A 16,973-nucleotide genomic window follows, 5' to 3' on the forward strand; every position below is an offset into this window, starting at 1 on the left:
TAAATTTTTGCTTCAGTGTGGCTAAGTCTTTGGTGGTTTTGTCTTTAAATTCGTTAAATTCTTGAGACAACTTTTGAATTTTTCCTCAAATTCCTAATTCCATTTTATTAATCCTGTCTGCAATCCAAATTCTGAGTTCGATTTCTGACATCTCAGCCAGTTGTTTATGAATGGGATCTTCAATCACATCTGCCGTATCTTTTCTTGGGGGGGTTGATCTATTCTGGTTATTCATGTTGCCAGAGTTTTTCCCCTGATTCCGCCCCATGGTTATTTTACTCCCTTTGATTTTTCCCCTGGGGCTTTATCAATTGTCCGTACAGTGTTGTGGCCTGAGAAACTGGGGTCCTGTCTTGTGTGGTGGAGCTAAGTGGTTCTGTCTTGTTTTCAGCTGGTTTCTGTTCGATCCTATTGCAACTTCTACTCTGGCTTGAAGTCTCAGCTGTGTGGAAAAATCAGCAATTAAGTCACCCCGCCTGCCCCCCTCTGGCCCCAGTTGGAAAAGGAGAATCAAACCTTCCTACAACCGCACACCCAGGGCACCGCCTGAAAAGTCCCCAGTCTATTAGCCCAGTTCAAAGGGTCCAAATCAACTGTCTCAATTGGCACCTGTCTCGGGTGGGAGAGTTCAAGAGGTCTCTGGGAACTGGATCACAGGGGCCTGGTGACTACTATGACACGGCTCATCCCAGTGCAGCGTGGAGTCAGGAGGAGCCACCCAGCAAACAGAGCAGTCTGGGAAGGTTGACGTCTCCTTCCACACTTTGCCCCTCCGTCGGTCCCAGTCACTGGTATCTCTGCAGATGGCTAACCCAGTTGCCTGCAGTGAACAGACGCTCCAGGGGTTTGCACCTGCCTGAATCGCAAGGAATTCTGCCAGGCCCCCGCAGACTGCCGCTATTTAGCAGGAGGAGATGGGGCCTGACATCTTTGAGTGCTTGATGCAGGTGATGGGAAGGAGGTGTTCACTCAGGCTTAGCCCCGTCCCTGATGGATGCTGTTAACAGAACATAACAGAGAACTTTGAGGGGTTCTGTCTCTGTTCCTGCCAAAATCGCCTACAGAAGACGGGCTGTTCTGAGTTCAAGCTTCTTTGCTGCTGGAGGTTTGTGTCCTCTTTGCTGCTGAAGGTTTGCGTCCAATCACCTCTCTGGGTCGGCCCCGCCCTGGAAGCTTCCCGGGTTTGTGAGCAGTGTCAGGAAATCCCCCGCTCACCGGTGGCCTCCTCTGGTTGCCGAGGGAGACAGGGGGTGTGACCTCAGAATATCCAGAAGTGAGCCGTTCTTCCCTTAAAGAAAAAAACGGCTGTTTCTCTGCCTCCAAGGAACTGCAGCTCTGGTGTGGGCACTCAGCCAACCCTTTTCTCCTCTGTCTCACGCCCCAGAGTCAGCACTGAGCAGCCGCAGTTTATGCTGTGTCCACACCGCTCAAGAGATCTCCCAAGAATCCGAACTCTTGGGGGACAGGCCCCCAGACCCCAAGTGGGAGTGGGGGGGAAGCTAGAGTTTCATTCAGTTTTATGCCCGGCTGTATTGTTGCCCGCCCGGGGAGGGCTGCTGCACCACACCGCAGGGAAGTGCCACCAAGGCTTGATTTCCCCTCAGCAGAGTGCCCTCTCCTCGCTCACATGTCTCAGAGTCAGCGCTGACCTGACACAGCTCGGGCACTGTTCACTCCCCTTGAGAAATCACCCAAGGATCTGAACTCCTGGGGGATAGGCCTCCAGACCCCGAGTGAGATTAGGGGCGCTCAGCGGGGAAGATAGAGTTTTATTCAGTTTTGTGCCCGGCTGTAATTTTGCCCGGGGAGGGCTGCTGCACCGCACCGCAGGGAAGTGCCGCAGAGGCGTGACTCCCCCTCAGCCCGGTGCCTTCTCCTCGTTCATGTGTCTCAGAGTCAGCGCTGACCAGTCGCAGCTCGGGCACTGTGCACTCCCCTTGAGAAATCACCCAGGGATCCGAACTCCTGGGGGACAGGCCCCCAGACCCCGTGTGAGAGTGGGGGGGAAGCTAGAGTTTCATTTAGTTTTATGCCTGGCCGTATTGATGCACGGGGGGCTGCTGCACCGCACCACAGGGACGTGCCTCTGAGGCGTGAGTCCCCCTCAGCCCGGTGCCCTCTCCTCACTCGCGTGCCTCAGAGTCAATGCTGACCAGTTGCAACTCGGGGACTGTCCACTCCCCTTCAGAAATCACTCAAGAATCCGAACTCCTGGGGGACAGGCCTCCAGACCTCAGTGGGCGGGAGGGGAGTGTTGGGGATTCAGGGTTGCCAGCAAAGGATTTTTAAAGTTTTATTCAGTTTTATGCCCGGCAGGAGAACGCCACGGCACCCCAGTAGGGGAGGTAGGTCCAGTTTTTAGAAGGTCTCTCCTGTGGAGTGTAGTGGGAGGGCCTTTAATTTCTGCCCGTTTGTTTAATTGTGGGGCTCTTGAGCCGGTCTCATGGGGGAGGGGGACTCCGTCTGCTTGGTGGTGGATTTTGTACCTTTTGTTTGCATCCTTGTGATCACAGCTTGCCTCAGCAGTGTTGATGTGCGTTCTTCAACCTTCTCTCTTGGTGAGGCTCAAGTCCACCAGGATACTTACTAAATTCCTGTCCCTTAACTCTCCTTCTGGACGGGAGCCTCTGTTGAAAGCTGGCTTCCGTCCGCCATCTTGTCTCCCTCCCTCCCCAGAAGCTTCTTAATCTTCTTTTTTTTTTTCTGTCCTAAGTGTGTGACCTCATGCATACAACCTCTATAATCAACCTTGAATTTTTTGCACAGCTAGCTGTGATATTTGGTGAGGCATCATTTGGTCAACCAATGGTGTCCTTTGGTGTTTACAAGACTGACCACAGTGTATGGCACCCAGACTCTTAAGTTCTGTCCCGAAGTCAAATTATCAGCCTCTTTCACCAGCATGGCAGTGGCTCTAAATGTTCTTAGGCATGGGGGCCATACTTTCAAGACCCCATCAAGTTGCTTAGAGACATAAGCAAGTGGTCTTGCCCAGGATTCTACATTCTGGGTGAGCACTCCCCCAGCTATTCTACTTCTTTCTAATACATACAATTCAAAAGGCTGGCCAGGTCAGTGAGGCCTAACACCAGGGCTGCTTGCCGTTTTTCCTTTAGCCTCTCAAAGGTTTTGGTTGGTAAGATTTCTACTCTATTGTCCCTTTCTCTGCCCCCTTTTTGGCTTCATACAATAGTTTGGCCAGTCTGTATGTTTCACATAGTCTTTCATAGAAATCTCTAAGGCTTTCATCTGGCTTCTGCATGACCTCAGCCACCTTTGCATATGTTTGTGTATTTCTGGCTTTCCTACACTGACAGGGACAAAATCAAAGTGGGCTCCAGGGTATGAGAATGAAACCATTTAGCAGTCACCTACAAATGTCTACAAGTTCTGGATATTAAGGTTAAGGTTTGCACAAGGAGAACATTAGTATTCTTATTTCCAGTCTTAGCACAATTCTTAAGATAATACTTAGTTTTAAAAGTCCCTACAGAACTGATCCAAAGTTCTGGGCAATTCAAGCAAATATTCCTGAACATCAGTTGGATGTGGCCACTTGTGGGGCTGAGTTGAAGCCTTATCACATACTGGGAAATTTTCATTCAAGTTCCAAGTTCTCCAGAGGTATCTATATAGATAGTGTTTAATAGTGCACAAATTTTTCCAATGTAGCCAACAGGCGACCTTTGTTGAACCTTAAGACTTCAGAGCAAATATAACTACTGTATATAATTCTACATTCTTTGGCCAGTCTCTCAGTCCCATTTAACAGATTAGTATAGTTAGACAGCTATGTCTCATTTTATGAGGTGGTATTGCAGACAAGGCTAGTATCTAATACAGGTGAGCCACAGTTTTTCCTTTTTGAACCATTTTTCTCTAATTTCTCACTTTACTAAAATTAAATTATAGCAGAACTAATTTAACTGCCAAAATAAATTGTACTTTCAGTATACTCAGTCTGATTATTTCCATAAAATGCAGTGAGAATAATTTAGTCATTTGGGCTTCTCTTCCTTTTGAAATTGGCTTTGCTGAAACCGTTTATAAGGAATCTCAAGTTAGACTTGAAAGCCTTTCATGAGCTCAGGTTTCGTCTGTGCCGTTAGATATGCATTGGGTAAATTCCCCTTCTCTTGAGGTCCTAAAGCAAATTGTGATTCCCAGACCTGTCAGAAAGTGACATTCTTTACTCACCGCAGTTCAGAAAATGTTATTGATGAGGTATCTGGTCAGTCTTTTCCAGTGAACTGTTTTATTGGCCTTATAAAGTCAACCTTAATTCCTTAACAGTCTGGACACCTCTGAAAATCCTATTCTAGTCAAAGCCTTGGTAAAATAACCAGTGTCTTTCATTGCATCCTACAGAACTAAACAGATACGTATTGAACTTATGCAAATAACTCTATTGCTAGAAATTAAGAATACTTACATATGGTTTTCAAATTCTGGAGAAATCAGGAGAGAGAAAAATAAATGTTTCAAGTTTTGCTCATAAGTACATACATTGCTGAAAGCTACAAATAGCTCATGTATCTCAAAGAACAGAAAATTGTTTTCTTGACTTCTGGAAAACAGAACACAGAAAGAATTGCCAATGTTTCAAACAAAAAGCCATAACAAATCAGCTTGGTTCTGTGTAACTGCTTTCTGTTCTGTTTGAAGGTAGGTTAGCAATACTTATGGACATGTTAGCTTTCTAATTAAGGTTCTGGAAGTTTGCTTTTAGTCCAATGATATTTAATCTCTAAAGTCATTGGAAAATTGAAATCAAGAGAACTTGCCAGATTTTTATACTACTTTCCATGAAGGACAAACTTTGGACTTAGCCAGTTAGAAAAATACTTTCTGAGGTGAATTAAAATTATTACTGACAATAGACAGTAAAACAGACCAATATTTTATAATATTAAAACACATATAAACATAATCCACAGAAAATTAACCAATATTTCATATTTGACAATAATTTCTACACAGTTTTAACATACCAAATAAGCCTAATTTGTCTTTCTCAGACTTTCAGCGGTCTAAGTATTTTAAAAAGACCAAATTTAGAGTTTTGCTTTTAGGTTTGTCAAATATCAAAAGCTTAAAACATTTTTCAAACAGAATCACAAGCTAAAAGATTGTAAAGATAATACATAGCCAACTGGATCACATGCAAATTCCTTCACAAATTTCCTTTTATGAACCTTATTCAACCTGCACAGACAATTTACAAACATCCTAAACCTCTGGTTTGCCCTGTCTTTCATTTTTTCAGTAACCAGTCATTCTGTTTCAGGACAAAATTTAACACACAATATCTTTTCTTACACAATATCATTTTCCCTACTGTCTAATTTTTCTTACTCTGAAAAAAAAAAACACATAAAACAGGATCACAGTTTACTGTGGAGTTAATTATTCACTTGGCTACACTGCTAATTATAAGGTTTGAAAGGCAAGAATCTTAATCTTTGATGAAGACTCAGTTTACCAAACAATCTAAACAACCAAATTATTACATTTTACAAATGAGAAGACATTTTATAGACTGTAACAGGACATTAAGATTTTAAGTTACTGAGAAATGTTCTGAAACCACAACATAGGCATCATTTCTGATGTCTTTTAATTGTCCCCCTAAATCTCACATGGCCACATGGCATCAAAAATCACCAGAAGGGCCTGGACCTGTGTCCTTAATTCATTTATCACATGCAGAGTTCAAGACAGAAAGCAGGAAACCTGAATCCAGTTTCTCTAAGAATAGCCAGGAGGCAAATTTGACCATGTAGGCCAGACTGTGCCTTGTAGCTGCTGGCCTATGTATGGTGAACATGTCCCTTAGGCCTCAGCATAGCTAATTCTCTAGACCTCAGGATTCAGAGGCTCAAAAACCAAGGACATAAGTCCACAGTCAAATCTAGCAAATTTAGAAATATTACAGAGGTGGCAGTTTTATAATCTTCAAACATTTGAACTTTAATAACAGGTTTAAAACTAATTTTATCTCAAAAGATACCACAATCACCTGAACAACAGGCATTTGAGTCATTTCTGCTCACACAAAGTTCTCAATCTCCCCAGAGACATAGTTACTACACAGTCTCCTGTAAACCCTTTCTTAAAAAGCTTGAGCATAGTTCCCAATGGGGTGGGCTTCCTCTGTGTTTCCCATTTCCTTCCCTCAGACAAACCACAAACACATCAAAGATGGGGAAAAAAAGGGGTTCACAGATGGAATGGAAACGGTGATAGTCACACAACCATTTAGCCTTATTAAGGGGGGACAAAGCCCCACCTATTGTTATCTGCCTTAGTCAGTCTCCAAACACTCACATGCACACAATTCACCTTTTTCCTAACCTGGGCAGCCTTGGTTTCACCCTCAAAGTGCCACTTAGCCATATGAGGCATCCTAAGGTACTACAGTTGGGAACTAACACTTTTCTTGGCCCTGGAAGGCTACGGTGGAATTCCATCATCAGTCACACCACACCCACACTTTTTCATATACCTTCCCCCAGTCCTGTCAGAAATCTAATGCCCAGTTGATCAGATCCCTCTTCCACTCAAATATAGAGGGCCCCGACCAGTTTTACCTTGTCTGAGATGTCTCCCAGTGCAGATGCCAGTTCCTGCATTCTAGTTCCTCTCTGAGTTTGACTCCTCAAAGACCCACTAAGGGGGTCCTTTCTCTGCTCTGTCCAGGCATCCACTCAAGGAGGCAAAACTGCCATGCTGTAAGTGCTCAGTGGTTTACATCACCCTGGCTAATTGCTCCCCTCCCATGGATGTCCAGAGGATTGGCGACAAGCACCAGGTGAGTCTGAGCCTGTTCTCTCCTCGGGTGGTCTTGTTTCCTGGTCAGAGAACCAGAAATGTTGCAGGAAGCCAAGGCTCAATGGAGAGAAAGAACACCCAAACATCATGTTTAAAAGAGGAAGGGCTTTATTCCAGACCATGGAGCAGCAGCAGACCAGAGTCCAAAATGGCCATACTCCCTGACTGGCTCAGTCTTCTTTTTATCTCGTCAAAAAGTTTGGCACACAGATACCCTTCTCATTGGTTAGTTTGAATCAAGCTAGAGAATTAGCTTTTACAGAAGCAGAAGCATTAGTTTCCAGGTCCCAGGAAGTTAAGCTTCTATGAATTCCTAAGAGCTGAGTTACCATGGGGACGACCTTGCTGGTGTATCCTTGGGGTCTTCTTGAGAAGACCTCTGTTCTCTTAGACCTTACTTTTTCTGGGTACTCTCTTTTAATATAGTTAGGTATTTAAATACTTTTCTATTTCTTTATATAAAGTAATCTCTCAAGGAATAATATTCTAATTAAGAAATTTTCATTAATCTTAACACGAACTTACTCAAAATATATTTGTGGACTTTTTCCTTCCTTTTATAAGACAGGGTCTTGCTCTGTCACTTGGGCTGGAATGGACAGAGCTATAGCTCACTGCAGCCTCTGCCTCCTGGGCTTAAGCAATCCTCATACCTCAACCTCCAGAATAGTTGGCACTACAGGTATGCACCATCACACCTCAGGAACTTTTTTATTTTTTGTAGGGATGAGATCTTGCTATGTTACATAGGCTGGTCTCTAACTTCTGGCCTCAGATGGTTCTCCCGCTTTAGCTTCTCAAAGTCCTGAGACAGGTGTGAACCATCATGTCCAGACTTTTATTGCTTTCTTAATATTTTCTTCAGCAATATAATTTTCCCTGTGTGAATTAGCATACTTAGACAAAGGGGCACACAATTCCTATTTAAAAAATTTTATTGAACATCACACTTACCTAAAGTAAAAAGCTAATATATTACCTAAAGGTACCCTTTCTTCTCACAAGATCTAACCTAAAGTTTTTTTGTATTAAAAATATCGTCAAATATGAAATTAGTAAAATGCAGCATGTGAAAGTTTATGTTGAGCAATAAAAAGTCCAAAAAACGTTACCATATATCCATAAAATAATTACCACAGGACGTTTCCTATGTAAATCGTACTTGAATGCAATTTTTAGAACCATTAAAAAATGTATTTTGCAATTTGTTAATGGTAGGCATCCACATTTTTTTTTATCACATAAATATCTTCCTTTGATTAAGTTGACAATATCTGCTAGGATCCACAGAATGCAGCAAAAAACCAAAAACACAAACAAAAAAACGAGTAATTATTTCTCAAGGTTTGAAAAATCTGGTCCAGATTTAGTGTAGTTTCCTGAGATTTCTGCACTGAAGTCAAAACTAGGATTTTCTTTCTAGAATCTCTCTAATGTAAATTTTCTCTGCATTTGGTCTTGTGTTCAAGGATCAGCTATGTATTTAGATTCTAGAGAAGTCCTACAATCTGCTGCATCTCTCTTTGTCTTTGTAAGAACAATACAAAAAATTATTCCCTAAAGTTCATTATTCCTCATCAGCTATTGTAGAATAAAAGTCTGCCCTTGAAGATCTCATAGCCATCCTCAGCCAGAGCCACGTACCTGCTCTGTAGTCCACAGTAGATATCCTGAGTATGAGTAAGTGGCAGCCCTTCAACTTCAATGAACATTTCCTCCAAGGTTTGATACCACTGGCCCCACAGAGTTCTGCAAGGAACCAACCCATGTGCTCCTCAAATTGGGCTGACATAGTCCTGTGTTTTCTGGCCACAGCTTCATCAAGCAAGCCAAGCACATGCATGGAATCCCCTTATGATAAAACTGGATGAATTTGTTTATAGGATTTTACTAAAATTAGCTTTACCGGGGGGAGACAAGATGGCGGGCTGAAGCCAGCTTTCAACAAAGGCTCCCGTCCAGAAGGAGAGTTAAGGGACAGGAATTTAGTAAGTATCCTGGTGGACTTGAGCCTCACCAAGAGAGAAGGCTGAAGAACACACATCAACACCGCTGAGGCAAGTTGTGATCACAAGGACGCAAACAAAAGGTACAAAATCCACCACCAAGCGGACGGGAGTCCCCCTCCCCCATGAGACCGGCTCTAGAGCCCCATAATTCAAAAAGCGGGCAGAAATTAAAGGCCCTCCCACTACACTCCACGGGAGAGACCTTCTAAAAACTGGACCTACCTCCCCTACTGGGGTGCCGTGGCGTTCTCCTGCCGGACATAGGGCTGAATAAAACTTTGGGAATCCTTTGCCGGCAACCCTGAATCCCTGGCGCTCCCCTCCCGCCCACTGAGGTCTGGAGGCCTGTCCCCCAGGACTTCGGATCCTTGGGTGATTTCTCAAGGGGAGTGGACAGTCCCCTTGAGTGCGACTGGTCAGCATTGACTCTGAGGCGCGCCGAGTGAGGAGAGGGCACCGGGCTGAGGGGGAGTCACGCCTCGCGGCACTTCCCTGCGGTGCAGTGCAGCAACCCTCCCCAGGCATACGGGGCCCAAGACTGAATCAGACTCTGGCCTTCCCGCTGAGAGCTGAGAACCCCTACTCTCACTCGGGGTCTGAGGGCCTATCCCCCAGGAGTTCGGCTCCTTGGGTGATTTCTCGAGGGGAGTGCACAGTGCCTGAGCTGCGTCAGGTCAGCGCTGACTCTGGGACACGTGAGCGAGGAGAGGGCACTCTGCTGAGGGGAACTCAAGCCTTGGCGGCACTTCCCTGCGGTGCAGTGCAGGAGCCCTCCCCGGACCGTAGTATTGCGTGAAACTGAATGAAACTCTAGCTTCCCCCCGCCCCACTCCCAATCGGGGTCTGGGGGCCCATCCCCCAAGAGTTCTGATTCTTGGGGGATCTCTTAAGGGGTGTGGACCCAGCACAAACTGCCGCCGCTCAGTGCTGACTCTGGGGCGTGGGACAGAGTAGAAAAGGGTCGCCTGAGTGCCCACACCAGAGCAGCAGTTCCCTGGAGGTAGATCAACAGCCGTTTTTTCTTTAACGGCAGAACGCTCACTTCTGGATATTCTGAGGCCACATCCCCTGTCTCCCTGGGCAACCAGAGGAGGCCACCGGTGACACGGCTCACAAACCCGGAAGCCTCCAGGGCGGGGCCGACCCAGAGAGGTGTTCAGACGCAATTCTCCAGCAGCAAAGACGTTTGAACTCAAAACAGCCCGTCTCCTGTAGGCGACGACAGGAACAGAGACAGAACCTCACAAAGTTGTCTGTTCTGTTCTGTTCTGTTAGCAGCATGCATCAGGGACGGGGCTAAGCCTGAGTGAACACCTCCTTCCCATCACCTGCATCAAACACTCAAAGATGTCAGGCCCCATCTCCTCCTGCTAGATAGCGGCAGTCTGCGGGGGCCTGGCAGACTTCCTTGCGATTCAGGCAGGTGCAAACCCCTGGAGCGTCTGTTCACTGCAGGCAACTGGGTTAGCCATCTGCAGAGATACCAGTGACTGGGACCGACGGAGGGGCAAAGTGTGGAAGGAGACGTCAACCTTCCCAGACTGCTCTGTTTGCTGGGTGGCTCCTCCTGACTCCACGCTGCACTGGGGTGAGCCGTGTCAGAGGAGTCACCAGGCCCCTGTGATCCAGTTCCCAGAGACCTCTTGAACCCTTCCACCCGAGACAAGTGCCGATTGAGACAGTTGATTCGGACCTTTTGAACTGGGCTAATAGACTGAGGACTCTTCAGGCGGTGCCCTGGGTGTGCGATTGTAGGAAGGTTTGATTCTCCTTTTCCAACTGGGGCCAGAGGTGGGCAGGCGGGGTGACTTAATTGCTGATTTTTCCACACAGCTGAGACTTCAAGCCAGAGTAGAAGTTGCAATAGGATCGAACAGAAACCAGCTGAAAACAAGACAGAACCACTTTGCTCCACCACACCAGACAGGGCCCCAGTTTCTCAGGCCACAACACTGTACGGGCCCTCGATAAAACCCCATGGGAAAAACCAAAGGGAGTAAACCATGGGGCGGAATCAGAGGAAAAACTCTGGTAACATGAATAACCAGAATAGATCAACCCCCCCAAGAAAAGATACGGCAGATGTGATTGAAGATCCCATTCATAAACAACTGGCTGAGATGTCAGAAGTCGAATTCAGAATTTGGTTTGCAGACAAGATTAATAAAATGGAATTAGGAATTCGAGGAGAAATTCAAAAATTGTCTCAAGAATTTAACGAATTTAAAGACAAAACCACCAAAGACTTAGACACACTGAAACAAGAACTTACAGCCCTCAAAGATATGAAAAATACAGTAGAATCCCTCAGTAACAGAATGGAGCAAGCAGAAGAAAGGATTTCTGACATTGAAGATAAAGTCTTCGAACGCTCCCAATCTCTCAAAGAGGAAGAGAAATGGAGAGCAAAAACGGATCACTCACTCAGAGAGCTCTCAGATAATTCGAAAAAAAAACAACATAAGGGTTATAGGAATTTCGGAGACTGATGAAGTAGCTGCCAAGGACACAGAGGCCCTTCTACATGAAATTATGAAAGAAAATTTTCCAGACATGCCTAGAGAATCTGAAATTCAGATAGCAGACAGCTTCAGAACCTCAGCACGATTCAACCCCAATAAGCCATCTCCCAGACATATCATAATTAGCTTCACTAAAGTTAACATGAAAGAGAAGATTCTCAAAGCAGCCCGGCGAAAGAAAACTATAATGTACAAAGGTAAGAATATTAGAATAACTGCAGATCTCTCTGCTGAAACTTTTCAAGCAAGAAGAGGCTGGTCATCAACTTTTAATCTCCTAAAGCAAAAAAACTTTCAACCCAGGATCTTGTATCCAGCTAAACTGAGTTTCATCTATGATGGAGAAATTAAATACTTCAATGACATTCATATGTTGAAAAAATTTGCCATAAGTAAACCAGCTCTTCAGGATGTTCTCAGACCTATCCTCCACAATGACCAACCCAATCCCATACCACAAAAGTAAACTCACTCAGAATCTTCGGATCAAACTCCAACTTCCACACTGGCGAAAGGATTAAAAATGTCCACTGGACCTTTGAAAAACTCGACACCCAAAATTCCACCAGACTTATCAATACTCTCCATCAATGTGAATGGCTTAAACTGTCCTCTAAAGAGGCATAGGTTAGCTGACTGGATACAAAAACTCAAGCCAGATATTTGTTGCATACAAGAGTCACATCTCAACTTAAAAGACAAATACAGACTCAGGGTGAAAGGATGGTCATCCATATTTCAGGCAAATGGTAATCAGAAAAAAGCAGGTGTTGCAATTTTATTTGCAGATACAGTAGGCTTTAAACCATCAAAAGTAAGGAAGGACAAGAATGGTCACTTCATATTTGTTAAGGGTAATACTCAATATGACGAGATCTCAATTATTAATATCTATGCACCCAACCAGAATGCACCTCAATTTATAAGAGAAACTCTAACAGACATGAGTAACTTGATTTCCTCCAGCTCCATAATCGTTGGAGATTTCAACACTCCCTTGGCAGTGTTGGATCGATCCTCCAGAAAGAAGCTGAGCAAAGAAATCTTAGATTTAAACCTAACCATCCAATATTTAGATTTAGCAGACATCTACAGAACATTTCATCCCAACAAAACTGAATACACATACTTCTCATCAGCCCACGGAACTTACTCCAAAATTGATCACATTTTAGGTCACAAGGCTAACCTCAGTAAATTTAAAGGAATAGAAATTATTCCATGCATCTTCTCGGACCAGCATGGAATAAAACTTGAATTGAGTAACAACAGGAATCTGCATACCCATACAAAAACATGGAAGTTAAATAACCTTATGCTGAATGATAGCTGGGTCAGAGATGAGATTAAGAAAGAAATCACCAATTTTTTGGAACAAAATGACAATGAAGACACAAGCTATCAGAACCTCTGGGACACTGCAAAGGCAGTTCTAAGAGGGAAATTTATAGCACTGCAAGCCTTCCTCAAGAGAACGGAAAGAGAGGAAGTTAACAACTTAATGGGACATCTCACACAACTGGAAAAGGAAGAACATTCCAACCCCAAACCCAGTAGAAGAAAAGAAATAACCAAAATTAGAGCAGAATTAAATGAAATTGAAAACAAAAGAATAATACAACAGATCAATAAATCAAAAAGCTGGTTTTTTGAAAAGGTCAATAAAATAGATAAACCTCTGGCCAACCTAATCAGGAAAATAAGAGTAAAATCTCTAATATCATCAATCAGAAACAACAAAGACGAAATAACCACAGACTCATCAGAAATCCAAAAAATCCTTAATGAATATTACAAGAAACTTTATTCTCAGAAATATGAAAATCTGAAGGAAATTGACCGATACTTGGAAGCACGCCACCTTCCAAGACTTAACCAGAATCAAGTGAAAATGATGAACAGACCCATATCAAGTTCAGAAATAGCATCAACTATACAAAACCTCCCTAAAAAGAAAAGCCCGGGACCAGATGGTTTCACGTCAGAATTCTACCAAACCTTTAAAGAGGAATTAGTACCTATATTACTCAACCTGTTCCAAAATGTAGAAAAAGAAGGAAGACTACCCAACACGTTCTATGAAGCAAACATCACCCTGATCCCCAAACCAGGAAAAGACCCAACAAGAAAAGAAAATTATAGACCAATATCACTAATGAATATAGATGCAAAAATATTCAACAAGATCCTAACAAACAGAATCCAGCAACACATCAAACAAATTATACATCATGACCAAGTTTTTTTTATCCCAGGGTGTCAAGGCTGGTTCAATATACGTAAATCTATAAATGTAATTCAGCACATAAACAAATTAAAAAACAAAGACCATATGATTCTCTCAATTGATGCAGAAAAAGCTTTTGATAATATCCAGCATCCCTTCATGATCAGAACACGCAAGAAAATTGGTCTAGAAGGGACTTTTCTTAAACTGATAGAGGCTATCTACAGCAAACCCACAGCCAATATCATATTGAATGGAGTTAAATTGGAATCATTTCCACTCAGATCAGGAACCAGACAAGGCTGCCCATTGTCTCCATTGCTTTTCAACATTGTAATGGAAGTTTTAGCCACCGCAATTAGGGAAGAAAAGGCGATCAAGGGTATCCATATAGGGTCAGAAGAGATCAAACTCTCGCTCTTCGCAGATGATATGATTGTGTATCTGGAAAACACTAGGGACTCTACTAGAAAACTCCTAGAAGTGATCAAGGAGTACAGCAGCGTCTCAGGTTACAAAATCAACATTCATAAATCGGTAGCCTTTATATACACCAACAACAGTCAAATTGAAAAAGCAGTTAAGGACTCTATCCCATTCACAGTAGTACCAAAGAAGATGAAATATTTGGGAATTTACCTAACAAAAGACGTGAAAGATCTCTATAAAGAGAACTATGAAACTCTAAGAAAAGAAATAGCGGAAAATGTTAACAAATGGAAAAACATACCATGCTCATGGCTAGGAAGAATCAACATTATCAAAATGTCCATACTACCCAAAGCAATATATAATTTCAACGCACTCCCTATTAAAGCTCCACTGTCATATTTTAAAGATCTTGAAAAAACATTACTTCGTTTTATATGGAATCAGAAAAAACCTCGAATAGCCAAGACATTACTCAGAAATAAAAACAAAACAGGAGGAATCACACTACCAGACCTCAGACTTTACTACAAATCGATAGTGATCAAAACAGCATGGTATTGGCACAAAAACAGAGAAGTAGATATCTGGAATAGAATAGAGAACCAAGAGATGAATCCAGCTACTTACCGCTATTTGATTTTTGACAAGCCAATTAAAAACATTCAGTGGGGAAAAGATTCCCTATTTAACAAATGGTGCTGGGTGAACTGGCTGGCAACCTGCAGAAGACTGAAATTGGACCCACACCTTTCACAATTAACGAAGATAGACTCTCATTGGATTAAAGATTTAAACTTAAGACATGAAACTATAAAAATACTAGAGGAGAATGCAGGGAAAACCCTTGAAGAAATTGGTCTGGGTGAGTATTTCATGAGGAGAACCCCCCGGGCAATTGAAGCAGCTTCAAAAATACACTACTGGGACTTGATCAAACTAAAAAGCTTCTGCACAGCTAAGAACACAGTAAGCAGAGCAAGCAGACAGCCCTCAGAATGGGAGAAGATATTTGCAGGGTATAACTCTGACAAAGGTTTAATAACCAGAATCCACAGAGAACTCAAACGCATCAGCAAGAAAAAAACAAGGGATCCCATCGCAGGCTGGGCAAGGGATTTGAAGAGAAACTTCTCTGAAGAAGACAGGCGCACGGCCTTCAGACATATGAAAAAATGCTCATCATCTTTAATCATCAGAGAAATGCAAATCAAAACTACTTTGAGATATCATCTAACTCCAATGAGACTAGCCTATATCACAAAATCTCAAGACCAGAAATGTTGGCGTGGATGTGGAGAAAAGGGTACACTTCTGCACTGCTGGTGGGAATGCAAATTAATACATTCCTTTTGGAAAGATATATGGAGAACACTCAGAGATCTAAAAATAGATCTGCCATTCAATCCTGTAATTCCTCTGCTGGGCATATACCCAGAAGACCAAAAATCACAACATAACAAAGATATTTGTACCAGAATGTTTATTGCAGCCCAATTCATAATAGCTAAGTCATGGAAAAAGCCCAATTGTCCATCGATCCACGAATGGATTAATAAATTGTGGTATATGTATACCATGGAATACTATGCAGCCTTAAAGAAAGATGGAGACTTTACCTCTTTCATGTTTACATGGATGGAGCTGGAACATATTCTTCTTAGTAAAGTATCCCAAGAATGGAAGAAAAAATACCCAATGTACACAGCCCTACTATGAAACTAATTTGGGACTCTCACATGAAAGCTATAACCCAGCTACAACTTAACAATAGGGGGAAGTGGGAAAGGGGGGGGTGGGTAGAGGGAGGGGAATCGGTGGGATCACACCTGTGGTGCATATTATAGGGGTATTTGCGAAACTTGGTAAATGTAGAATGTAAATATTTTGGCACAGTAACTGAGATAACGCCGGAAAGGCTATGTTAACCACTGTGATAAAAATGTGTCAAATGGTTTATGAAGTGAGTGTATGATGCCCCATAATCATATCATTATATACAGTTATGATTTAATAAAAAAATTAAAAAAATATAAAATTAGCTTTACCATTAATAATACACTAATACAAAGGTAAAATTTGATTTTCTCTTTTAAACAAGATTGTTATATGATATTAATGGAAATAAAGTATTTTTGTTCACCTTTTGAATAAACTACAAAAATGTGGGGAGAAGAGAGACAGATTCACTTTGCCTCATTAGCTTGTTTTTCACTTCATTAGGTTTTATGATTGTTTGGAAAACTGAATCTCCTCTCTATCAAAGAATAAGATTTTTACTTTTTAAAATCTTTGAATTATTAGTTTAGCTAAATGAATGGCTATAATTTTATAATAACCTCTGATGATCCTGTTTTATGACAAATAATTTATGAGAGCCAAGTTTTTTAAACCTTTGATAAATTTTCCCAAATCAAAATTCTAAATTTAGTCTTTCTGATCTCAAACTAGCTTTTTAAATATTAGGGTCACTGAAAGTCTTAAGAGAGACAAGTGTAGATGATGGGAAGATGGCGGACTGACGCCAGCTTTCCACAGAGGCTCCCGTCCTAAAGGAGAGTTAGGGGATGAAAATTTAGCAAGTAACCTGATGGATTCGAGCAACACCAAGTGAGAAAGTTGAAGAACATCAACCCCACTGAGGAGAGCTGCGACCACAAGGAAGCAAACAAAAGGTACAACGCCCATCACCAAGCGGACAGGAGTCCCCCCTCCCCAACCTGATTGGCTTAAGGGCCCCACAAACAAAAGGGCAGAAATCAAAGGCCATCCCACTACACTTCACGGGAGAGACCTACTACAAACTGGACCTACCTCCCTTACTAGGATGCCTAGGTGTTCTCCTGCCAGGCATAAAACTGTATAAATCTGTAAATATCCTTTGCCAGCTACTCTGAGCACCCAGCACTTCCCTCCACTCTCTCTGAGGTCTGAAAGCCTGTCCCCCAGGAGTTC

The 16,973-nt window shown here is 42.8% G+C and overlaps 1 pseudogene; it reads right to left on the reverse strand.

Moving 5' to 3' along the window:
• Nucleotides 1–8,163: 8,163 nt before the first annotated feature.
• LOC128577275 (nudC domain-containing protein 2-like) lies at nt 8,164–8,623 on the reverse strand (annotated as a pseudogene).
• Between the last annotated feature and the right edge of the window lie 8,350 nt (nt 8,624–16,973).

The sequence above is a fragment of the Nycticebus coucang genome, chromosome X, assembly GCF_027406575.1.
Source record: "Nycticebus coucang isolate mNycCou1 chromosome X, mNycCou1.pri, whole genome shotgun sequence".
In the NCBI taxonomy this organism is placed as follows: Eukaryota; Metazoa; Chordata; class Mammalia; order Primates; family Lorisidae; genus Nycticebus; species Nycticebus coucang.